This window comes from Rhinoderma darwinii, chromosome 4 (assembly GCF_050947455.1).
Source record: "Rhinoderma darwinii isolate aRhiDar2 chromosome 4, aRhiDar2.hap1, whole genome shotgun sequence".
NCBI lineage: Eukaryota > Metazoa > Chordata > Amphibia > Anura > Rhinodermatidae > Rhinoderma > Rhinoderma darwinii.
Window position 1 is genome coordinate 2,266,998 of NC_134690.1, and position 23,375 is coordinate 2,290,372.

At 37.5% G+C, this 23,375-nt stretch overlaps 22 non-coding genes across 22 annotated transcripts; all 22 read right to left on the bottom strand.

Moving 5' to 3' along the window:
* Positions 1-520: 520 nt before the first annotated feature.
* TRNAG-UCC (transfer RNA glycine (anticodon UCC)) lies at positions 521-592 on the bottom strand. The gene has a single exon. It is a non-coding gene; the product is annotated as a tRNA-Gly (tRNA).
* A 421-nt stretch (positions 593-1,013) lies between these two features.
* Positions 1,014-1,085, bottom strand: TRNAG-UCC (transfer RNA glycine (anticodon UCC)). The gene has a single exon. It is a non-coding gene; the product is annotated as a tRNA-Gly (tRNA).
* Positions 1,086-1,507: 422 nt separating this feature from the next.
* Positions 1,508-1,579, bottom strand: TRNAG-UCC (transfer RNA glycine (anticodon UCC)). Its single transcript has one exon. It is a non-coding gene; the product is annotated as a tRNA-Gly (tRNA).
* A 421-nt stretch (positions 1,580-2,000) lies between these two features.
* TRNAG-UCC (transfer RNA glycine (anticodon UCC)) lies at positions 2,001-2,072 on the bottom strand. The gene has a single exon. It is a non-coding gene; the product is annotated as a tRNA-Gly (tRNA).
* A 422-nt stretch (positions 2,073-2,494) lies between these two features.
* Positions 2,495-2,566, bottom strand: TRNAG-UCC (transfer RNA glycine (anticodon UCC)). Its single transcript has one exon. It is a non-coding gene; the product is annotated as a tRNA-Gly (tRNA).
* Positions 2,567-2,988: 422 nt separating this feature from the next.
* TRNAG-UCC (transfer RNA glycine (anticodon UCC)) lies at positions 2,989-3,060 on the bottom strand. The gene has a single exon. It is a non-coding gene; the product is annotated as a tRNA-Gly (tRNA).
* A 422-nt stretch (positions 3,061-3,482) lies between these two features.
* On the bottom strand, positions 3,483-3,554 carry TRNAG-UCC (transfer RNA glycine (anticodon UCC)). The gene has a single exon. It is a non-coding gene; the product is annotated as a tRNA-Gly (tRNA).
* A 421-nt stretch (positions 3,555-3,975) lies between these two features.
* TRNAG-UCC (transfer RNA glycine (anticodon UCC)) lies at positions 3,976-4,047 on the bottom strand. Its single transcript has one exon. It is a non-coding gene; the product is annotated as a tRNA-Gly (tRNA).
* A 422-nt stretch (positions 4,048-4,469) lies between these two features.
* On the bottom strand, positions 4,470-4,541 carry TRNAG-UCC (transfer RNA glycine (anticodon UCC)). The gene has a single exon. It is a non-coding gene; the product is annotated as a tRNA-Gly (tRNA).
* A 422-nt stretch (positions 4,542-4,963) lies between these two features.
* Positions 4,964-5,035, bottom strand: TRNAG-UCC (transfer RNA glycine (anticodon UCC)). The gene has a single exon. It is a non-coding gene; the product is annotated as a tRNA-Gly (tRNA).
* A 421-nt stretch (positions 5,036-5,456) lies between these two features.
* Positions 5,457-5,528, bottom strand: TRNAG-UCC (transfer RNA glycine (anticodon UCC)). The gene has a single exon. It is a non-coding gene; the product is annotated as a tRNA-Gly (tRNA).
* A 421-nt stretch (positions 5,529-5,949) lies between these two features.
* Positions 5,950-6,021, bottom strand: TRNAG-UCC (transfer RNA glycine (anticodon UCC)). The gene has a single exon. It is a non-coding gene; the product is annotated as a tRNA-Gly (tRNA).
* A 422-nt stretch (positions 6,022-6,443) lies between these two features.
* Positions 6,444-6,515, bottom strand: TRNAG-UCC (transfer RNA glycine (anticodon UCC)). The gene has a single exon. It is a non-coding gene; the product is annotated as a tRNA-Gly (tRNA).
* Positions 6,516-6,937: 422 nt separating this feature from the next.
* Positions 6,938-7,009, bottom strand: TRNAG-UCC (transfer RNA glycine (anticodon UCC)). Its single transcript has one exon. It is a non-coding gene; the product is annotated as a tRNA-Gly (tRNA).
* An 891-nt stretch (positions 7,010-7,900) lies between these two features.
* TRNAG-UCC (transfer RNA glycine (anticodon UCC)) lies at positions 7,901-7,972 on the bottom strand. The gene has a single exon. It is a non-coding gene; the product is annotated as a tRNA-Gly (tRNA).
* Positions 7,973-8,394: 422 nt separating this feature from the next.
* TRNAG-UCC (transfer RNA glycine (anticodon UCC)) lies at positions 8,395-8,466 on the bottom strand. The gene has a single exon. It is a non-coding gene; the product is annotated as a tRNA-Gly (tRNA).
* A 422-nt stretch (positions 8,467-8,888) lies between these two features.
* On the bottom strand, positions 8,889-8,960 carry TRNAG-UCC (transfer RNA glycine (anticodon UCC)). Its single transcript has one exon. It is a non-coding gene; the product is annotated as a tRNA-Gly (tRNA).
* An 891-nt stretch (positions 8,961-9,851) lies between these two features.
* On the bottom strand, positions 9,852-9,923 carry TRNAG-UCC (transfer RNA glycine (anticodon UCC)). The gene has a single exon. It is a non-coding gene; the product is annotated as a tRNA-Gly (tRNA).
* Positions 9,924-10,345: 422 nt separating this feature from the next.
* On the bottom strand, positions 10,346-10,417 carry TRNAG-UCC (transfer RNA glycine (anticodon UCC)). The gene has a single exon. It is a non-coding gene; the product is annotated as a tRNA-Gly (tRNA).
* A 916-nt stretch (positions 10,418-11,333) lies between these two features.
* Positions 11,334-11,405, bottom strand: TRNAG-UCC (transfer RNA glycine (anticodon UCC)). The gene has a single exon. It is a non-coding gene; the product is annotated as a tRNA-Gly (tRNA).
* A 422-nt stretch (positions 11,406-11,827) lies between these two features.
* TRNAG-UCC (transfer RNA glycine (anticodon UCC)) lies at positions 11,828-11,899 on the bottom strand. The gene has a single exon. It is a non-coding gene; the product is annotated as a tRNA-Gly (tRNA).
* A 421-nt stretch (positions 11,900-12,320) lies between these two features.
* TRNAG-UCC (transfer RNA glycine (anticodon UCC)) lies at positions 12,321-12,392 on the bottom strand. The gene has a single exon. It is a non-coding gene; the product is annotated as a tRNA-Gly (tRNA).
* Between the last annotated feature and the right edge of the window lie 10,983 nt (positions 12,393-23,375).

The window sequence follows — 23,375 nt, forward strand, 5'->3', positions numbered from 1 at the left end:
AAAAAAAAAAAAAAAAACCTATTTCATGCGTTGGCCGGGAATCGAACCCGGGTCAACTGCTTGGAAGGCAGCTATGCTCACCACTATTCCACCAACGCCTACACTTTATAGGTTTTTTTGTGCAACTTCTCCGGCAGTTACTGCTTAATAGCGTGTCATGAATGAAAGATCAGTATAATTGAATGCAGTAAGTGTTCACAAAAAGATAAAAAAACACAACATACAAGAAATTATTTTACTTTTGCCACAGGTTCCAAAATTGGAAAATGTGCACAAGGGTTTGTAGAGAGTTTTACAAAAGTTTTAAAAATCACAAGTAGCGATTGCCAGAACATGAAGCAGGGTTACCATTTTGGAAGGCACCTTTACAAATCAATATAACACCAACACCTACAAAGCATCTCTACTTTTTCTGCGTTCTACGTTTCAGCTAAATTAGTACAAAAAATGCAAGATCAGCAGAAGACTTTTGCAGAGTTTGATCACAAAAAGCTTACAACAACAAAAAATGCCTACATCATGCGTTGGCCGGGAATCGAACCCGGGTCAACTGCTTGGAAGGCAGCTATGCTCACCACTATACCACCAACGCCTACACTTCATAGGTTTTTTTGTGCAACTTCTCCGGCAGTTACTGCTTAATAGCGTGTCATGAATGAAAGATCAGTATAATTGAATGCAGTAAGTGTTCACAAAAAGATAAAAAAACACAACATACAAGAAATTATTTTACTTTTGCCACAGGTTCCAAAATTGGAAAATGAGCACAAGGGTTTGTAGAGAGTTTTACAAAAGTTTTAAAAATCACAAGTAGCGATTGCCAGAACATGAAGCAGGGTTACCATTTTGGAAGGCACCTTTACAAATCAATATAACACCAACACCTACAAAGCATCTCTACTTTTTCTGCGTTCTACGTTTCAGCTAAATTAGTACAAACAATGCAAGATCAGCAGAAGGATTTGCAGAGTGTGTTCACAAAAAGCTTAAAACAAAAAAAAACACCTATTTCATGCGTTGGCCGGGAATCGAACCCAGGTCAACTGCTTGGAAGGCAGCTATGCTCACCACTATACCACCAACGCCTACACTTTATAGGTTTTTTTGTGCAACTTCTCCGGCAGTTACTGCTTAATAGCGTGTCATGAATGAAAGATCAATATAATTGAATGCAGTAAGTGTTCACAAAAAGATAAAAAAACACAACATACAAGAAATTTTTTTACTTTTGCCACAGGTTCCAAAATTGGAAAATGAGCACAAGGGTTTGTAGAGAGTTTTACAAAAGTTTTAAAAATCACAAGTAGCGATTGCCAGAACATGAAGCAGGGTTACCATTTTGGAAGGCATCTTTACAAATCAATATAACACCAACACCTACAAAGCATCTCTACTTTTTCTGCATTCTACGTTTCAGCTAAATTAGTACAAAAAATGCAAGATCAGCAGAAGACTTTTGCAGAGTTTGTTCACAAAAAGCTTACAACAACAAAAAATGCCTACATCATGCGTTGGCCGGGAATCGAACCCGGGTCAACTGCTTGGAAGGCAGCTATGCTCACCACTATACCACCAACGCCTACACTTTATAGGTTTTTTTGTGCAACTTCTCCGGCAGTTACTGCTTAATAGCGTGTCATGAATGAAAGATCAGTATAATTGAATGCAGTAAGTGTTCACAAAAAGATAAAAAAACACAACATACAAGAAATTATTTTACTTTTGCCACAGGTTCCAAAATTGGAAAATGAGCACAAGGGTTTGTAGAGAGTTTTACAAAAGTTTTAAAAATCACAAGTAGCGATTGCCAGAACATGAAGCAGGGTTACCATTTTGGAAGGCACCTTTACAAATCAATATAACACCAACACCTACAAAGCATCTCTACTTTTTCTGCGTTCTACGTTTCAGCTAAATTAGTACAAACAATGCAAGATCAGCAGAAGGATTTGCAGAGTGTGTTCACAAAAAGCTTAAAACAAAAAAAAACACCTATTTCATGCGTTGGCTGGGAATCGAACCCAGGTCAACTGCTTGGAAGGCAGCTATGCTCACCACTATACCACCAACGCCTACACTTTATAGGTTTTTTTGTGCAACTTCTCCGGCAGTTACTGCTTAATAGCGTGTCATGAATGAAAGATCAGTATAATTGAATGCAGTAAGTGTTCACAAAAAGATAAAAAAACACAACATACAAGAAATTTTTTTACTTTTGCCACAGGTTCCAAAATTGGAAAATGAGCACAAGGGTTTGTAGAGAGTTTTACAAAAGTTTTAAAAATCACAAGTAGCGATTGCCAGAACATGAAGCAGGGTTACCATTTTGGAAGGCATCTTTACAAATCAATATAACACCAACACCTACAAAGCATCTCTACTTTTTCTGCATTCTACGTTTCAGCTAAATTAGTACAAAAAATGCAAGATCAGCAGAAGACTTTTGCAGAGTTTGTTCACAAAAAGCTTACAACAACAAAAAATGCCTACATCATGCGTTGGCCGGGAATCGAACCCGGGTCAACTGCTTGGAAGGCAGCTATGCTCACCACTATACCACCAACGCCTACACTTTATAGGTTTTTTTGTGCAACTTCTCCGGCAGTTACTGCTTAATAGCGTGTCATGAATGAAAGATCAGTATAATTGAATGCAGTAAGTGTTCACAAAAAGATAAAAAAACACAACATACAAGAAATTTTTTTACTTTTGCCACAGGTTCCAAAATTGGAAAATGAGCACAAGGGTTTGTAGAGAGTTTTACAAAAGTTTTAAAAATCACAAGTAGCGATTGCCAGAACATGAAGCAGGGTTACCATTTTGGAAGGCATCTTTACAAATCAATATAACACAAACACCTACAAAGCATCTCTACTTTTTCTGCATTCTACGTTTCAGCTAAATTAGTACAAAAAATGCAAGATCAGCAGAAGACTTTTGCAGAGTTTGTTCACAAAAAGCTTACAACAACAAAAAATGCCTACATCATGCGTTGGCCGGGAATCGAACCCGGGTCAACTGCTTGGAAGGCAGCTATGCTCACCACTATACCACCAACGCCTACACTTTATAGGTTTTTTTGTGCAACTTCTCCGGCAGTTACTGCTTAATAGCGTGTCATGAATGAAAGATCAGTATAATTGAATGCAGTAAGTGTTCACAAAAAGATAAAAAAACACAACATACAAGAAATTATTTTACTTTTGCCACAGGTTCCAAAATTGGAAAATGAGCACAAGGGTTTGTAGAGAGTTTTACAAAAGTTTTAAAAATCACAAGTAGCGATTGCCAGAACATGAAGCAGGGTTACCATTTTGGAAGGCACCTTTACAAATCAATATAACACCAACACCTACAAAGCATCTCTACTTTTTCTGCATTCTACGTTTCAGCTAAATTAGTACAAAAAATGCAAGATCAGCAGAAGACTTTTGCAGAGTTTGTTCACAAAAAGCTTACAACAACAAAAAATGCCTACATCATGCGTTGGCCGGGAATCGAACCCGGGTCAACTGCTTGGAAGGCAGCTATGCTCACCACTATACCACCAACGCCTACACTTTATAGGTTTTTTTGTGCAACTTCTCCGGCAGTTACTGCTTAATAGCGTGTCATGAATGAAAGATCAGTATAATTGAATGCAGTAAGTGTTCACAAAAAGATAAAAAAACACAACATACAAGAAATTATTTTACTTTTGCCACAGGTTCCAAAATTGGAAAATGAGCACAAGGGTTTGTAGAGAGTTTTACAAAAGTTTTAAAAATCACAAGTAGCGATTGCCAGAACATGAAGCAGGGTTACCATTTTGGAAGGCACCTTTACAAATCAATATAACACCAACACCTACAAAGCATCTCTACTTTTTCTGCGTTCTACGTTTCAGCTAAATTAGTACAAACAATGCAAGATCAGCAGAAGGATTTGCAGAGTGTGTTCACAAAAAGCTTAAAACAAAAAAAAACACCTATTTCATGCGTTGGCTGGGAATCGAACCCAGGTCAACTGCTTGGAAGGCAGCTATGCTCACCACTATACCACCAACGCCTACACTTTATAGGTTTTTTTGTGCAACTTCTCCGGCAGTTACTGCTTAATAGCGTGTCATGAATGAAAGATCAGTATAATTGAATGCAGTAAGTGTTCACAAAAAGATAAAAAAACACAACATACAAGAAATTTTTTTACTTTTGCCACAGGTTCCAAAATTGGAAAATGAGCACAAGGGTTTGTAGAGAGTTTTACAAAAGTTTTAAAAATCACAAGTAGCGATTGCCAGAACATGAAGCAGGGTTACCATTTTGGAAGGCATCTTTACAAATCAATATAACACCAACACCTACAAAGCATCTCTACTTTTTCTGCATTCTACGTTTCAGCTAAATTAGTACAAAAAATGCAAGATCAGCAGAAGACTTTTGCAGAGTTTGTTCACAAAAAGCTTACAACAACAAAAAATGCCTACATCATGCGTTGGCCGGGAATCGAACCCGGGTCAACTGCTTGGAAGGCAGCTATGCTCACCACTATACCACCAACGCCTACACTTTATAGGTTTTTTTGTGCAACTTCTCCGGCAGTTACTGCTTAATAGCGTGTCATGAATGAAAGATCAGTATAATTGAATGCAGTAAGTGTTCACAAAAAGATAAAAAAACACAACATACAAGAAATTATTTTACTTTTGCCACAGGTTCCAAAATTGGAAAATGAGCACAAGGGTTTGTAGAGAGTTTTACAAAAGTTTTAAAAATCACAAGTAGCGATTGCCAGAACATGAAGCAGGGTTACCATTTTGGAAGGCACCTTTACAAATCAATATAACACCAACACCTACAAAGCATCTCTACTTTTTCTGCATTCTACGTTTCAGCTAAATTAGTACAAAAAATGCAAGATCAGCAGAAGACTTTTGCAGAGTTTGTTCACAAAAAGCTTACAACAACAAAAAATGCCTACATCATGCGTTGGCCGGGAATCGAACCCGGGTCAACTGCTTGGAAGGCAGCTATGCTCACCACTATACCACCAACGCCTACACTTTATAGGTTTTTTTGTGCAACTTCTCCGGCAGTTACTGCTTAATAGCGTGTCATGAATGAAAGATCAGTATAATTGAATGCAGTAAGTGTTCACAAAAAGATAAAAAAACACAACATACAAGAAATTATTTTACTTTTGCCACAGGTTCCAAAATTGGAAAATGAGCACAAGGGTTTGTAGAGAGTTTTACAAAAGTTTTAAAAATCACAAGTAGCGATTGCCAGAACATGAAGCAGGGTTACCATTTTGGAAGGCACCTTTACAAATCAATATAACACCAACACCTACAAAGCATCTCTACTTTTTCTGCGTTCTACGTTTCAGCTAAATTAGTACAAACAATGCAAGATCAGCAGAAGGATTTGCAGAGTGTGTTCACAAAAAGCTTAAAACAAAAAAAAACACCTATTTCATGCGTTGGCTGGGAATCGAACCCAGGTCAACTGCTTGGAAGGCAGCTATGCTCACCACTATACCACCAACGCCTACACTTTATAGGTTTTTTTGTGCAACTTCTCCGGCAGTTACTGCTTAATAGCGTGTCATGAATGAAAGATCAGTATAATTGAATGCAGTAAGTGTTCACAAAAAGATAAAAAAACACAACATACAAGAAATTTTTTTACTTTTGCCACAGGTTCCAAAATTGGAAAATGAGCACAAGGGTTTGTAGAGAGTTTTACAAAAGTTTTAAAAATCACAAGTAGCGATTGCCAGAACATGAAGCAGGGTTACCATTTTGGAAGGCATCTTTACAAATCAATATAACACCAACACCTACAAAGCATCTCTACTTTTTCTGCGTTCTACGTTTCAGCTAAATTAGTACAAACAATGCAAGATCAGCAGAAGGATTTGCAGAGTGTGTTCACAAAAAGCTTAAAACAAAAAAAAACACCTATTTCATGCGTTGGCTGGGAATCGAACCCAGGTCAACTGCTTGGAAGGCAGCTATGCTCACCACTATACCACCAACGCCTACACTTTATAGGTTTTTTTGTGCAACTTCTCCGGCAGTTACTGCTTAATAGCGTGTCATGAATGAAAGATCAGTATAATTGAATGCAGTAAGTGTTCACAAAAAGATAAAAAAACACAACATACAAGAAATTTTTTTACTTTTGCCACAGGTTCCAAAATTGGAAAATGAGCACAAGGGTTTGTAGAGAGTTTTACAAAAGTTTTAAAAATCACAAGTAGCGATTGCCAGAACATGAAGCAGGGTTACCATTTTGGAAGGCATCTTTACAAATCAATATAACACCAACACCTACAAAGCATCTCTACTTTTTCTGCATTCTACGTTTCAGCTAAATTAGTACAAAAAATGCAAGATCAGCAGAAGACTTTTGCAGAGTTTGTTCACAAAAAGCTTACAACAACAAAAAATGCCTACATCATGCGTTGGCCGGGAATCGAACCCGGGTCAACTGCTTGGAAGGCAGCTATGCTCACCACTATACCACCAACGCCTACACTTTATAGGTTTTTTTGTGCAACTTCTCCGGCAGTTACTGCTTAATAGCGTGTCATGAATGAAAGATCAGTATAATTGAATGCAGTAAGTGTTCACAAAAAGATAAAAAAACACAACATACAAGAAATTTTTTTACTTTTGCCACAGGTTCCAAAATTGGAAAATGAGCACAAGGGTTTGTAGAGAGTTTTACAAAAGTTTTAAAAATCACAAGTAGCGATTGCCAGAACATGAAGCAGGGTTACCATTTTGGAAGGCATCTTTACAAATCAATATAACACCAACACCTACAAAGCATCTCTACTTTTTCTGCATTCTACGTTTCAGCTAAATTAGTACAAAAAATGCAAGATCAGCAGAAGACTTTTGCAGAGTTTGTTCACAAAAAGCTTACAACAACAAAAAATGCCTACATCATGCGTTGGCCGGGAATCGAACCCGGGTCAACTGCTTGGAAGGCAGCTATGCTCACCACTATACCACCAACGCCTACACTTTATAGGTTTTTTTGTGCAACTTCTCCGGCAGTTACTGCTTAATAGCGTGTCATGAATGAAAGATCAGTATAATTGAATGCAGTAAGTGTTCACAAAAAGATAAAAAAACACAACATACAAGAAATTATTTTACTTTTGCCACAGGTTCCAAAATTGGAAAATGAGCACAAGGGTTTGTAGAGAGTTTTACAAAAGTTTTAAAAATCACAAGTAGCGATTGCCAGAACATGAAGCAGGGTTACCATTTTGGAAGGCACCTTTACAAATCAATATAACACCAACACCTACAAAGCATCTCTACTTTTTCTGCGTTCTACGTTTCAGCTAAATTAGTACAAACAATGCAAAATCAGCAGAAGGATTTGCAGAGTTTATTCACAAAAAGCTTAAAAAAAAAAAAAAAAACCTATTTCATGCGTTGGCTTGGAAGGCAGCTATGCTCACCACTATACCACCAACGCCTACACTTTATAGTTTTTTTTGTGCAACTTCTCCGGCAGTTACTGCTTAATAGCGTGTCATGAATGAAAGATCAGTATAATTGAATGCAGTAAGTGTTCACAAAAAGATTAAAAAACATAACATACAAGAAATTATTTTACTTTTGCCACGGGTTCCAAAATTGGAAAATGAGCACAAGGGTTTGCAGAGAGTTTTACAAAAGTTTTAAAAATCACAAGTAGCGATTGCCAGAACATGAAGCAGGGTTACCGTTTTGGAAGGCACCTTTACAAATCAATATAACACCAACACCTACAAAGCATCTCTACTTTTTCTGCGTTCTACGTTTCAGCTAAATTAGTACAAACAATGCAAAATCAGCAGAAGGATTTGCAGAGTTTATTCACAAAAAGCTTAAAACAAAAAAAAAATACCTATTTCATGCGTTGGCCGGGAATCGAACCCGGGTCAACTGCTTGGAAGGCAGCTATGCTCACCACTATACCACCAACGCCTACACTTTATAGGTTTTTTTGTGCAACTTCTCCGGCAGTTACTGCTTAATAGCGTGTCATGAATGAAAGATCAGTATAATTGAATGCAGTAAGTGTTCACAAAAAGATAAAAAAACACAACATACAAGAAATTTTTTTACTTTTGCCACAGGTTCCAAAATTGGAAAATGAGCACAAGGGTTTGTAGAGAGTTTTACAAAAGTTTTAAAAATCACAAGTAGCGATTGCCAGAACATGAAGCAGGGTTACCATTTTGGAAGGCATCTTTACAAATCAATATAACACCAACACCTACAAAGCATCTCTACTTTTTCTGCATTCTACGTTTCAGCTAAATTAGTACAAAAAATGCAAGATCAGCAGAAGACTTTTGCAGAGTTTGTTCACAAAAAGCTTACAACAACAAAAAATGCCTACATCATGCGTTGGCCGGGAATCGAACCCGGGTCAACTGCTTGGAAGGCAGCTATGCTCACCACTATACCACCAACGCCTACACTTTATAGGTTTTTTTGTGCAACTTCTCCGGCAGTTACTGCTTAATAGCGTGTCATGAATGAAAGATCAGTATAATTGAATGCAGTAAGTGTTCACAAAAAGATAAAAAAACACAACATACAAGAAATTTTTTTACTTTTGCCACAGGTTCCAAAATTGGAAAATGAGCACAAGGGTTTGTAGAGAGTTTTACAAAAGTTTTAAAAATCACAAGTAGCGATTGCCAGAACATGAAGCAGGGTTACCATTTTGGAAGGCATCTTTACAAATCAATATAACACCAACACCTACAAAGCATCTCTACTTTTTCTGCATTCTACGTTTCAGCTAAATTAGTACAAAAAATGCAAGATCAGCAGAAGACTTTTGCAGAGTTTGTTCACAAAAAGCTTACAACAACAAAAAATGCCTACATCATGCGTTGGCCGGGAATCGAACCCGGGTCAACTGCTTGGAAGGCAGCTATGCTCACCACTATACCACCAACGCCTACACTTTATAGGTTTTTTTGTGCAACTTCTCCGGCAGTTACTGCTTAATAGCGTGTCATGAATGAAAGATCAGTATAATTGAATGCAGTAAGTGTTCACAAAAAGATAAAAAAACACAACATACAAGAAATTATTTTACTTTTGCCACAGGTTCCAAAATTGGAAAATGAGCACAAGGGTTTGTAGAGAGTTTTACAAAAGTTTTAAAAATCACAAGTAGCGATTGCCAGAACATGAAGCAGGGTTACCATTTTGGAAGGCACCTTTACAAATCAATATAACACCAACACCTACAAAGCATCTCTACTTTTTCTGCGTTCTACGTTTCAGCTAAATTAGTACAAACAATGCAAAATCAGCAGAAGGATTTGCAGAGTTTATTCACAAAAAGCTTAAAAAAAAAAAAAAAAACCTATTTCATGCGTTGGCTTGGAAGGCAGCTATGCTCACCACTATACCACCAACGCCTACACTTTATAGTTTTTTTTGTGCAACTTCTCCGGCAGTTACTGCTTAATAGCGTGTCATGAATGAAAGATCAGTATAATTGAATGCAGTAAGTGTTCACAAAAAGATTAAAAAACATAACATACAAGAAATTATTTTACTTTTGCCACGGGTTCCAAAATTGGAAAATGAGCACAAGGGTTTGCAGAGAGTTTTACAAAAGTTTTAAAAATCACAAGTAGCGATTGCCAGAACATGAAGCAGGGTTACCGTTTTGGAAGGCACCTTTACAAATCAATATAACACCAACACCTACAAAGCATCTCTACTTTTTCTGCGTTCTACGTTTCAGCTAAATTAGTACAAACAATGCAAAATCAGCAGAAGGATTTGCAGAGTTTATTCACAAAAAGCTTAAAACAAAAAAAAAATACCTATTTCATGCGTTGGCCGGGAATCGAACCCGGGTCAACTGCTTGGAAGGCAGCTATGCTCACCACTATACCACCAACGCCTACACTTCATAGGTTTTTTTGTGCAACTTCTCCGGCAGTTACTGCTTAATAGCGTGTCATGAATGAAAGATCAGTATAATTGAATGCAGTAAGTGTTCACAAAAAGATTAAAAAACATAACATACAAGAAATTATTTTACTTTTGCCACGGGTTCCAAAATTGGAAAATGAGCACAAGGGTTTGCAGAGAGTTTTACAAAAGTTTTAAAAATCACAAGTAGCGATTGCCAGAACATGAAGCAGGGTTACCGTTTTGGAAGGCACCTTTACAAATCAATATAACACCAACACCTACAAAGCATCTCTACTTTTTCTGCGTTCTACGTTTCAGCTAAATTAGTACAAACAATGCAAAATCAGCAGAAGGATTTGCAGAGTTTATTCACAAAAAGCTTAAAACAAAAAAAAAATACCTATTTCATGCGTTGGCCGGGAATCGAACCCGGGTCAACTGCTTGGAAGGCAGCTATGCTCACCACTATACCACCAACGCCTACACTTCATAGGTTTTTTTGTGCAACTTCTCCGGCAGTTACTGCTTAATAGCGTGTCATGAATGAAAGATCAGTATAATTGAATGCAGTAAGTGTTCACAAAAAGATTAAAAAACATAACATACAAGAAATTATTTTACTTTTGCCACGGGTTCCAAAATTGGAAAATGAGCACAAGGGTTTGCAGAGAGTTTTACAAAAGTTTTAAAAATCACAAGTAGCGATTGCCAGAACATGAAGCAGGGTTACCGTTTTGGAAGGCACCTTTACAAATCAATATAACACCAACACCTACAAAGCATCTCTACTTTTTCTGCATTCTACGTTTCAGCTAAATTAGTACAAAAAATGCAAGATCAGCAGAAGACTTTTGCAGAGTTTATTCACAAAAAGCTTAAAACAAAAAAAAAATACCTATTTCATGCGTTGGCCGGGAATCGAACACGGGTCAACTGCTTGGAAGGCAGCTATGCTCACCACTATACCACCAACGCCTACACTTTATAGTTTTTTTTGTGTAACTTCTCCGGCAGTTACTGCTTAATAGCGTGTCATGAATGAAAGATCAGTATAATTGAATGCAGTAAGTGTTCACAAAAAGATAAAAAAACACAACATACAAGAAATTATTTTACTTTTGCCACGGGTTCCAAAATTGGAAAATGAGCACAAGGGTTTGCAGAGAGTTTTACAAAAGTTTTAAAAATCACAAGTAGCGATTGCCAGAACATGAAGCAGGGTTACCGTTTTGGAAGGCACCTTTACAAATCAATATAACACCAACACCTACAAAGCATCTCTACTTTTTCTGCGTTCTACGTTTCAGCTAAATTAGTACAAACAATGCAAGATCAGCAGAAGGATTTGCAGAGTTTGTTCACAAAAAGCTTAAAACAACAAAAAATGCCTACATCATGCGTTGGCCGGGAATCGAACCCGGGTCAACTGCTTGGAAGGCAGCTATGCTCACCACTATACCACCAACGCCTACACTTTATAGTTTTTTTTGTGTAACTTCTCCAGCAGTTACTGCTTAATAGCGTGTCATGAATGAAAGATCAGTATAATTGAATGCAGTAAGTGTTCACAAAAAGATAAAAAAACACAACATACAAGAAATTATTTTACTTTTGCCACGGGTTCCAAAATTGGAAAATGAGCACAAGGGTTTGCAGAGAGTTTTACAAAAGTTTTAAAAATCACAAGTAGCGATTGCCAGAACATGAAGCAGGGTTACCGTTTTGGAAGGCACCTTTACAAATCAATATAACACCAACACCTACAAAGCATCTCTACTTTTTCTGCGTTCTACGTTTCAGCTAAATTAGTACAAACAATGCAAGATCAGCAGAAGACTTTTGCAGAGTTTGATCACAAAAAGCTTACAACAACAAAAAATGCCTATTTCATGCGTTGGCCGGGAATCGAACCCGGGTCAACTGCTTGGAAGGCAGCTATGCTCACCACTATACCACCAACGCCTACACTTTATAGTTTTTTTTGTGTAACTTCTCCGGCAGTTACTGCTTAATAGCGTGTCATGAATGAAAGATCAGTATAATTGAATGCAGTAAGTGTTCACAAAAAGATAAAAAAACACAACATACAAGAAATTATTTTACTTTTGCCACGGGTTCCAAAATTGGAAAATGAGCACAAGGGTTTGCAGAGAGTTTTACAAAAGTTTTAAAAATCACAAGTAGCGATTGCCAGAACATGAAGCAGGGTTACCGTTTTGGAAGGCACCTTTACAAATCAATATAACACCAACACCTACAAAGCATCTCTACTTTTTCTGCGTTCTACGTTTCAGCTAAATTAGTACAAACAATGCAAGATCAGCAGAAGGATTTGCAGAGTTTGTTCACAAAAAGCTTAAAACAACAAAAAATGCCTACATCATGCGTTGGCCGGGAATCGAACCCGGGTCAACTGCTTGGAAGGCAGCTATGCTCACCACTATACCACCAACGCCTACACTTTATAGGTTTTTTTGTGCAACTTCTCCGGCAGTTACTGCTTAATAGCGTGTCATGAATGAAAGATCAGTATAATTGAATGCAGTAAGTGTTCACAAAAAGATAAAAAAACACAACATACAAGAAATTATTTTACTTTTGCCACAGGTTCCAAAATTGGAAAATGAGCACAAGGGTTTGTAGAGAGTTTTACAAAAGTTTTAAAAATCACAAGTAGCGATTGCCAGAACATGAAGCAGGGTTACCATTTTGGAAGGCACCTTTACAAATCAATATAACACCAACACCTACAAAGCATCTCTACTTTTTCTGCGTTCTACGTTTCAGCTAAATTAGTACAAACAATGCAAGATCAGCAGAAGGATTTGCAGAGTGTGTTCACAAAAAGCTTAAAACAAAAAAAAACACCTATTTCATGCGTTGGCCGGGAATCGAACCCAGGTCAACTGCTTGGAAGGCAGCTATGCTCACCTCTATACCACCAACGCCTACACTTCATAGGTTTTTTTGTGCAACTTCTCCGGCAGTTACTGCTTAATAGCGTGTCATGAATGAAAGATCAGTATAATTGAATGCAGTAAGTGTTCACAAAAAGATAAAAAAACACAACATACAAGAAATTTTTTTACTTTTGCCACAGGTTCCAAAATTGGAAAATGAGCACAAGGGTTTGTAGAGAGTTTTACAAAAGTTTTAAAAATCACAAGTAGCGATTGCCAGAACATGAAGCAGGGTTACCATTTTGGAAGGCATCTTTACAAATCAATATAACACCAACACCTACAAAGCATCTCTACTTTTTCTGCATTCTACGTTTCAGCTAAATTAGTACAAAAAATGCAAGATCAGCAGAAGACTTTTGCAGAGTTTGATCACAAAAAGCTTACAACAACAAAAAATGCCTACATCATGCGTTGGCCGGGAATCAAACCCAGGTCAACTGCTTGGAAGGCTGCTATGCTCACCACTATACCACCAACGCCTACACTTTATAGTTTTTTTTGTGTAACTTCTCCGGCAGTTACTGCTCAATAGCGTGTCATGAATGAAAGATCAGTATAATTGAATGCAGTAAGTGTTCACAAAAAGATAAAAAAACACAACATACAAGAAATTATTTTACTTTTGCCACGGGTTCCAAAATTGGAAAATGAGCACAAGGGTTTGTAGAGAGTTTTACAAAAGTTTTAAAAATCACAAGTAGCGATTGCCAGAACATGAAGCAGGGTTACCGTTTTGGAAGGCACCTTTACAAATCAATATAACACCAACACCTACAAAGCATCTCTACTTTTTCTGCGTTCTACGTTTCAGCTAAATTAGTACAAACAATGCAAGATCAGCAGAAGGATTTGCAGAGTGTGTTCACAAAAAGCTTAAAACAAAAAAAAAATACCTATTTCATGCGTTGGCCAGGAATCGAACCCAAGTCAACTGCTTGGAAGGCTGCTATGCTCACCACTATACCACCAACGCCTACACTTTACAGTTTTTTTTGTGTAACTTCTCCGGCAGTTACTGCTTAATAGCGTGTCATGAATGAAAGATCAGTATAATTGAATGCAGTAAGTGTTCACGAAAAGATTAAAAAACATAACATACAATAAATTATTTTACTTTTGCCACGGGTTCCAAAATTGGAAAATGAGCACAAGGGTTTGCAGAGAGTTTTACAAAAGTTTTAAAAATCACAAGTAGCGATTGCCAGAACATGAAGCAGGGTTACCGTTTTGGAAGGCACCTTTACAAATCAATATAACACCAACACCTACAAAGCATCTCTACTTTTTCTGCGTTCTACGTTTCAGCTAAATTAGTACAAAAAATGCAAGATCAGCAGAAGACTTTTGCAGAGTTTGTTCACAAAAAGCTTACAACAAAAAAAAAATGCCTATTTCATGCGTTGGCTGGAAATCAACCCCGGGTCAACGGCTTGGAAGGCATCTATGCTCACCACTATACCACCAACGCCTACATTTCAGAGTTTTTTTTGTGCAACTTCTCCGGCAGTTAGTGCTCAATAGCGTGTCATGAATGAAAGATCAGTATAATTGAATGCAGTAAGTGTTCATAAAAAGATAAAAAAACACAACATACAAGAAATTATTTTACTTTTGCCACGGGTTCCAAAATTGGAAAATGAGCACAAGGGTTTGTAGAGAGTTTTACAAAAGTTTTAAAAATCACAAGTAGCGATTGCCAGAACATGAAGCAGGGTTACCGTTTTGGAAGGCACCTTTACAAATCAATATAACACCAACACCTACAAAGCATCTCTACTTTTTCTGCGTTCTACGTTTCAGCTAAATTAGTACAAAAAATGCAAGATCAGCAGAAGACTTTTGCAGAGTTTGTTCACAAAAGTGCTTACAACAACAAAAAATTCCTACATCATGCGTTGGCCGGCAATCGAACCCGGGTCAACTGCTTGGAAGGCAGCTATGCTCACCACTATACCACCAACGCCTACACTTTATAGTTTTTTTTGTGTAACTTCTCCGGCAGTTACTGCTTAATAGCGTGTCATGAATGAAAGATCAGTATAATTGAATGCAGTAAGTGTTCACGAAAAGATTAAAAAACATAACATACAAGAAATTATTTAACTTTTGCCACGGGTTCCAAAATTGGAAAATGAGCACAAGGGTTTGCAGAGAGTTTTACAAAAGTTTTAAAAATCACAAGTAGCGATTGCCAGAACATGAAGCAGGGTTACCGTTTTGGAAGGCACCTTTACAAATCAATATAACACCAACACCTACAAAGCATCTCTACTTTTTCTGCGTTCTACGTTTCAGCTAAATTAGTACAAAAAATGCAAAATCAGCAGAAGACTTTTGCAGAGTTTGTTCACAAAAAGCTTACAACAACAAAAAATGCCTAGACCATGCGTTGGCCGGGAATCGAACCCAAGTCAACTGCTTGGAAGGCTGCTATGCTCACCACTATACCACCAACGCCTACACTTTATAGTTTTTTTTGTGTGACTTCTCCGGCAGTTACTGCTTAATAGCGTGTCATGAATGAAAGATCAGTATAATTGAATGCAGTAAGTGTTCACAAAAAGATTAAAAAACACAAAATACAAGAAATTATTTAACTTTTGCCACGGGTTCCAAAATTGGAAAATGAGCACAAGGGTTTGCAGAGAGTTTTACAAAAGTTTTAAAAATCACAAGTAGCGATTGCCAGAACATGAAGCAGGGTTACCGTTTTGGAAGGCACCTTTACAAATCAATATAACACCAACACCTACAAAGCATCTCTACTTTTTCTGCGTTCTACGTTTCAGCTAAATTAGTACAAACAATGCAAGATCAGCAGAAGACTTTTGCAGAATTTGTTCACAAAAAGCTTACAACAAAAAAAAATGCCTACATCATGCGTTGGCCAGGAATCGAACCCGGGTCAACTGCTTGGAAGGCATCTATGCTCACCACTATACCACCAACGCCTACATTTTATAGTTTTTTTTGTGCAACTTCTCCGGCAGTTACTGCTCAATAGCGTGTCATGAATGAAAGATCAGTATAATTGAATGCAGTAAGTGTTCACGAAAAGATTAAAAAACATAACATACAAGAAATTATTTTACTTTTGCCACGGGTTCCAAAATTGGAAAATGAGCACAAGGGTTTGCAGAGAGTTTTACAAAAGTTTTAAAAATCACAAGTAGCGATTGCCAGAACATGAAGCAGGGTTACCGTTTTGGAAGGCACCTTTACAAATCAATATAACACCAACACCTACAAAGCATCTCTACTTTTTCTGCGTTCTACGTTTCAGCTAAATTAGTACAAAAAATGCAAGATCAGCAGAAGACTTTTGCAGAGTTTGTTCACAAAAAGCTTAAAACAAAAAAAATTGCCTATTTCATGCGTTGGCCGGGAATCGAACCCCGGTCAACTGCTTGGAAGGCAGCTATGCTCACCACTATACCACCAACGCCTACACTTTATAGCTTTTGTTTGTGTAACTTCTCCGGCAGTTACTGCTTAATAGCGTGTCATGAATGAAAGATCAGTATAATTGAATGCAGTAAGTGTTCACAAAAAGATTAAAAAACACAAAATACAAGAAATTATTTAACTTTTGCCACGGGTTCCAAAATTGGAAAATGAGCACAAGGGTTTGCAGAGAGTTTTACAAAAGTTTTAAAAATCACAAGTAGCGATTGCCAGAACATGAAGCAGGGTTACCGTTTTGGAAGGCACCTTTACAAATCAATATAACACCAACACCTACAAAGCATCTCTACTTTTTCTGCATTCTACGTTTCAGCTAAATTAGTACAAACAATGCAAGATCAGCAGAAGGATTTGCAGAGTTTGTTCACAAAAAGCTTAAAACAAAAATAATTGCCTATTTCATGCGTTGGCCGGGAATCGAACCCCGGTCAACTGCTTGGAAGGCAGCTATGCTCACCACTATACCACCAACGCCTACACTTTATAGCTTTTGTTTGTGTAACTTCTCCGGCAGTTACTGCTTAATAGCGTGTCATGAATGAAAGATCAGTATAATTGAATGCAGTAAGTGTTCACAAAAAGATTAAAAAACACAAAATACAAGAAATTATTTAACTTTTGCCACGGGTTCCAAAATTGGAAAATGAGCACAAGGGTTTGCAGAGAGTTTTACAAAAGTTTTAAAAATCACAAGTAGCGATTGCCAGAACATGAAGCAGGGTTACCGTTTTGGAAGGCACCTTTACAAATCAATATAACACCAACACCTACAAAGCATCTCTACTTTTTCTGCGTTCTACGTTTCAGCTAAATTAGTACAAACAATGCAAGATCAGCAGAAGACTTTTGCAGAATTTGTTCACAAAAAGCTTACAACAAAAAAAAATGCCTACATCATGCGTTGGCCAGGAATCGAACCCGGGTCAACTGCTTGGAAGGCATCTATGCTCACCACTATACCACCAACGCCTACATTTTATAGTTTTTTTTGTGCAACTTCTCCGGCAGTTACTGCTCAATAGCGTGTCATGAATGAAAAATCAGTATAATTGAATGCAGTAAGTGTTCACGAAAAGATTAAAAAACATAACATACAAGAAATTATTTTACTTTTGCCACGGGTTCCAAAATTGGAAAATGAGCACAAGGGTTTGCAGAGAGTTTTACAAAAGTTTTAAAAATCACAAGTAGCGATTGCCAGAACATGAAGCAGGGTTACCGTTTTGGAAGGCACCTTTACAAATCAATATAACACCAACACCTACAAAGCATCTCTACTTTTTCTGCGTTCTACGTTTCAGCTAAATTAGTACAAAAAATGCAAGATCAGCAGAAGACTTTTGCAGAGTTTGTTCACAAAAGTGCTTACAACAACAAAAAATGCCGACATCATGCGTTGGCTGGCAATCGAACCCGGGTCAACTGCTTGGAAGGCAGCTATGCTCACCACTATACCACCAACGCCTACACTTTATAGTTTTTTTTGTGTAACTTCTCCGGCAGTTACTGCTTAATAGCGTGTCATGAATGAAAGATCAGTATAATTGAATGCAGTAAGTGTTCACGAAAAGATTAAAAAACATAACATACAAGAAATTATTTAACTTTTGCCACGGGTTCCAAAATTGGAAAATGAGCACAAGGGTTTGCAGAGAGTTTTACAAAAGTTTTAAAAATCACAAGTAGCGATTGCCAGAACATGAAGCAGGGTTACCGTTTTGGAAGGCACCTTTACAAATCAATATAACACCAACACCTACAAAGCATCTCTACTTTTTCTGCGTTCTACGTTTCAGCTAAATTAGTACAAAAAATGCAAGATCAGCAGAAGACTTTTGCAGAGTTTGTTCACAAAAAGCTTACAACAAAAAAAAATGCCTATTTCATGCGTTGGCCGGGAATCAAACCCGGGTCAACTGCTTGGAAGGCATCTATGCTCACCACTATACCACCAACGCCTACATTTTAGATTTTTTTTTTGTGCAACTTCTCCGGCAGTTAGTGCTCAATAGCGTGTCATGAATGAAAGATCAGTATAATTGAATGCAGTAAGTGTTCATAAAAAGATAAAAAAACACAACATACAAGAAATTATTTAACTTTTGCCACGGGTTCCAAAATTGGAAAATGAGCACAAGGGTTTGCAGAGAGTTTTACAAAAGTTTTAAAAATCACAAGTAGCGATTGCCAGAACATGAAGCAGGGTTACCGTTTTGGAAGGCACCTTTACAAATCAATATAACACCAACACCTACAAAGCATCTCTACTTTTTCTGCGTTCTACGTTTCAGCTAAATTAGTACAAAAAATGCAAGATCAGCTGAAGACTTTTGCAGAGTTTGTTCACAAAAAGCTTACAACAAAAAAAAATGCCTACATCATGCGTTGGCCAGGAATCGAACCCGGATCAACTGCTTGGAAGGCATCTATGCTCACCACTATACCACCAACGCCTACATTTTATAGTTCTTTTTGTGCAACTTCTCCGGCAGTTACTGCTCAATAGCAAGTCATGAATGAAAGATCAGTATAATTGAATGCAGTAAGTGTTCACGAAAAGATTAAAAAACATAACATACAAGAAATTATTTTACTTTTGCCACGGGTTCCAAAATTGGAAAATGAGCACAAGGGTTTGCAGAGAGTTTTACAAAAGTTTTAAAAATCACAAGTAGCGATTGCCAGAACATGAAGCAGGGTTACCGTTTTGGAAGGCACCTTTACAAATCAATATAACACCAACACCTACAAAGCATCTCTACTTTTTCTGCGTTCTACGTTTCAGCTAAATTAGTACAAAAAATGCAAGATCAGCAGAAGGCTTTTGCAGAGTTTGTTCACAAAAAGCTTACAACAACAAAAAATGCCTAGATCATGCGTTGGCCGGGAATCGAACCCAAGTCAACTGCTTGGAAGGCTGCTATGCTCACCACCATACCACCAACGCCTACACTTTATAGTTTTTTTTGTGTGACTTCTCCGGCAGTTACTGCTTAATAGCGTGTCATGAATGAAAGATCAGTATAATTGAATGCAGTAAGTGTTCACGAAAAGATTAAAAAACATAACATACAAGAAATTATTTTACTTTTGCCACGGGTTCCAAAATTGGAAAATGAGCACAAGGGTTTGCAGAGAGTTTTACAAAAGTTTTAAAAATCACAAGTAGCGATTGCCAGAACATGAAGCAGGGTTACCGTTTTGGAAGGCACCTTTACAAATCAATATAACACCAACACCTACAAAGCATCTCTACTTTTTCTGCGTTCTACGTTTCAGCTAAATTAGTACAAAAAATGCAAGATCAGCAGAAGACTTTTGCAGAGTTTGTTCACAAAAAGCTTACAACAAAAAAAAATGCCTATTTCATGCGTTGGCCGGGAATCAAACCCGGGTCAACTGCTTGGAAGGCATCTATGCTCACCACTATACCACCAACGCCTACATTTTAGAGTTTTTTTTGTGCAACTTCTCCGGCAGTTAGTGCTCAATAGCGTGTCATGAATGAAAGATCAGTATAATTGAATGCAGTAAGTGTTCATAAAAAGATAAAAAAACACAACATACAAGAAATTATTTTACTTTTGCCACGGGTTCCAAAATTGGAAAATGAGCACAAGGGTTTGTAGAGAGTTTTACAAAAGTTTTAAAAATCACAAGTAGCGATTGCCAGAACATGAAGCAGGGTTACCGTTTTGGAAGGCACCTTTACAAATCAATATAACACCAACACCTACAAAGCATCTCTACTTTTTCTGCGTTCTACGTTTCAGCTAAATTAGTACAAAAAATGCAAGATCAGCAGAAGACTTTTGCAGAGTTTGTTCACAAAAAGCTTACAACAACAAAAAATGCCTACATCATGCGTTGGCCGGCAATCGAACCCGGGTCAACTGCTTGGAAGGCAGCTATGCTCACCACTATACCACCAACGCCTACACTTTATAGTTTTTTTTGTGTAACTTCTCCGGCAGTTACTGCTTAATAGCGTGTCATGAATGAAAGATCAGTATAATTGAATGCAGTAAGTGTTCACAAAAAGATAAAAAAACACAACATACAAGAAATTATTTTACTTTTGCCACAGGTTCCAAAATTGGAAAATGAGCACAAGGGTTTGTAGAGAGTTTTACAAAAGTTTTAAAAATCACAAGTAGCGATTGCCAGAACATGAAGCAGGGTTACCATTTTGGAAGGCACCTTTACAAATCAATATAACACCAACACCTACAAAGCATCTCTACTTTTTCTGCGTTCTACGTTTCAGCTAAATTAGTACAAACAATGCAAGATCAGCAGAAGCATTTGCAGAGTTTGTTCACAAAAAGCTTAAAATATAAAAAAAGTGCCTATATCATGCGTTGGCCGGGAATCAAGCCCAGGTCAACTGCTTGGAAGGCAGCTATGCTCACCACTATACCACCAACGCCAATACTTTATAGTTTTTTTTTTTTGTCTGGCTTCTCCAGCAGTTACTGCTTAATAGCGTGTCATGAATAAAAGTAAAAAAAAATTTGTCGATACATTTTATTTATTTGTGAAAAACACCAAAATGTATAGAAAATTTTTACAAATTTGCATTTTTCTTAATTTTAATGTATTTGCTTGTAAGACAGATTGTAATACCACACAAAATAGTTACTTGTTAACATTTCCCATATGTCTACTTTATGTTGGCATCGTTTTTTGAACGTCCTTTTATTTTTCTAAGACGTTACAAGGCTTAGGACTTTAGTAGCAATATCTCACATTTTAAAGAAAATTTCAAAAGGCTATTTTTACAAGGACCAGTTCAGTTATGAAGTGGTTTGAGTGCCTTATATATTAGAAAGTCCCCATAAATCACCCCATTTTGAAAACTGCACCCCTCAAAGTATTCAAAACAGCATTCAAAAAGATTCTTAACCCTTTATGCGTTTTACAGGAATTAAAGCAAAATAGATGTGAAATTTACTAATTTAATTTTTTTTGACCAAAATTAATTTGTAATAAAAATATTTAGTACCACAGAAGGTTTTAGCCAAGAATTGCAACTCCATATTTATTACCCTGATTCTACAGTTTTTAGAAATATCCCACATGTGGCCCTAGTGTCCTCTTGGACTGAAACACGGACCTCAGAAGCAAAGGAGCAACTAGAGGATTTTGGGGCCAACTTTTTTTAGAATATATTTTAGGCACCATGTCAGGTTTGAAGAGGTCTTGTGGTGCCAAAACTGTGGAAAGCCCTCAAAAGTTACCCCATTTTGTAAACTACACCCCTCAGGAAAATTATCGAGGGGTATAGTTAGCATTTTAACCCCACAGGTTTTTTGCTAAATTTATTTTAAATAGTCTGTAAAATTGAAAATTCACCTTTTTTCTGAAAAAACTTTAATTTTTACAAGGAATAAAGGAGAAAAAGAACCACAACATTTGTAAAGCAATTTCTTCCGATTACGGCAATACTCCATATGTGGTAATAAACTGCTGACTGGACCCACAGCAGGGCTCAGAAGGGAAGCAGCGCCATTTGGATTTTGGAGCACAGATTTTGCTGGAATGGTTTTCGGTGTCATGTCGCGATTGCAACGTCTTGGAGGGACCAAAACAGTGGAAACCGCCCAAAAGTGACCCCATTTTGGAAACTACACCCCTCAAGGAATTTTTCAAGTAGTATAGTTAGCATTTTGACCCCACAGGTTTTTTTGCAGAATTTAGTGGAATTCGGCCATGAATATGAAAATCCACCTTTTTCTGAAAAAACATAGACATTTTAAATTTTTACTCGGAATATAGGAGAAAAAGAACCCCAAAATATGTAAAGCAACTTCTCCCGATTATGGGAATACCTCATATGTGGTAATAAACTGCTGATTGAACCCACAGCCATGCTCAGAAGGGAAACAGCACCATTTGGATTTTGGAGCACAGATTTTTCTGGAATGATTTTCGGTGCCACGTCGCGTTTGCAACGTCCTGGAGGTACCAAAACAGTGGAAAACACCCAAAAGTGACCCCACTTTGGAAATTACACCCCACAAGAAATTTATCTATGGGTATAGTGAGCATTTTGACCCCACAGGTTTTTTTGCTGACTTTAGTGGAATTAGGCCGTGAAAATGAAAATCTACATTATTTCTAATAAAAGGTTAAAAAAATATATTTTTACAAGGCATAAAGGAGAAAAAGCACGACAACATTTGAAAAGCATTTTTTCCCGATTACGTAAATACCCCATAAGTGGTCATAAACTGCTGCTTGGACACACGGCGGGGGTCCAAAAGGCAGGAGAACCATTTGGAACTCAAATTTAGCTGGAATGGATTTCGGTGCCATGTCACATTTGCTAAGTGCCTGCGGGACCAAAACAGTAGGAGCGCCCAAAAAGTGACCCCATTTTGGAAACGACACCCCTTAAGGAATATATATAAGGGTATTGTAAGCATTTAGACCACACTGGTCTTTTCCAAAATTAATTGGAATTAGGCCGTAAAAATGAATATCAGCGCTTTTTCCACTAAAAAGTTGAATTTTTTTCTTTTCACAAGGGATAAAGAGGAAAAAGCACCCCAACATTTATAAAGCATTTTTTACCGAGTACGGCAATACCCCATATGTGGTAATAAACTGCTGTTTAGACACACAGCAGGGCTCAGAATGGCAGGAGCGCTATTTGGCATACACATTTTGCTGGCTTTGTTTTTGGGCGCCATGTCGCATTTGCAAAACCCTGAGGTGCCAGAGTACAGTAGAAGCCCCCAAGAAGTGACACCATTTTGGAAACTACACCCCTCAAGACACTTAACGTTTTCATGAACATATGACAGAGCTCAGAAGTGAAGAGCAACATGCGCATTTGAGGTCCATTTTGGTTATTTTCACAGCATTGGCCCACAATTGCAGGGCTCTGAGGTCAAATAGCAAAACAAACCCCCAAGTAGTGACCCCTATTTTGGAATCGACACCCCTTGAGGCATTTTAAGGGGTGTAGTGAGCATTTTGCCCCATAGGTGTTTTTCAATCAGTAA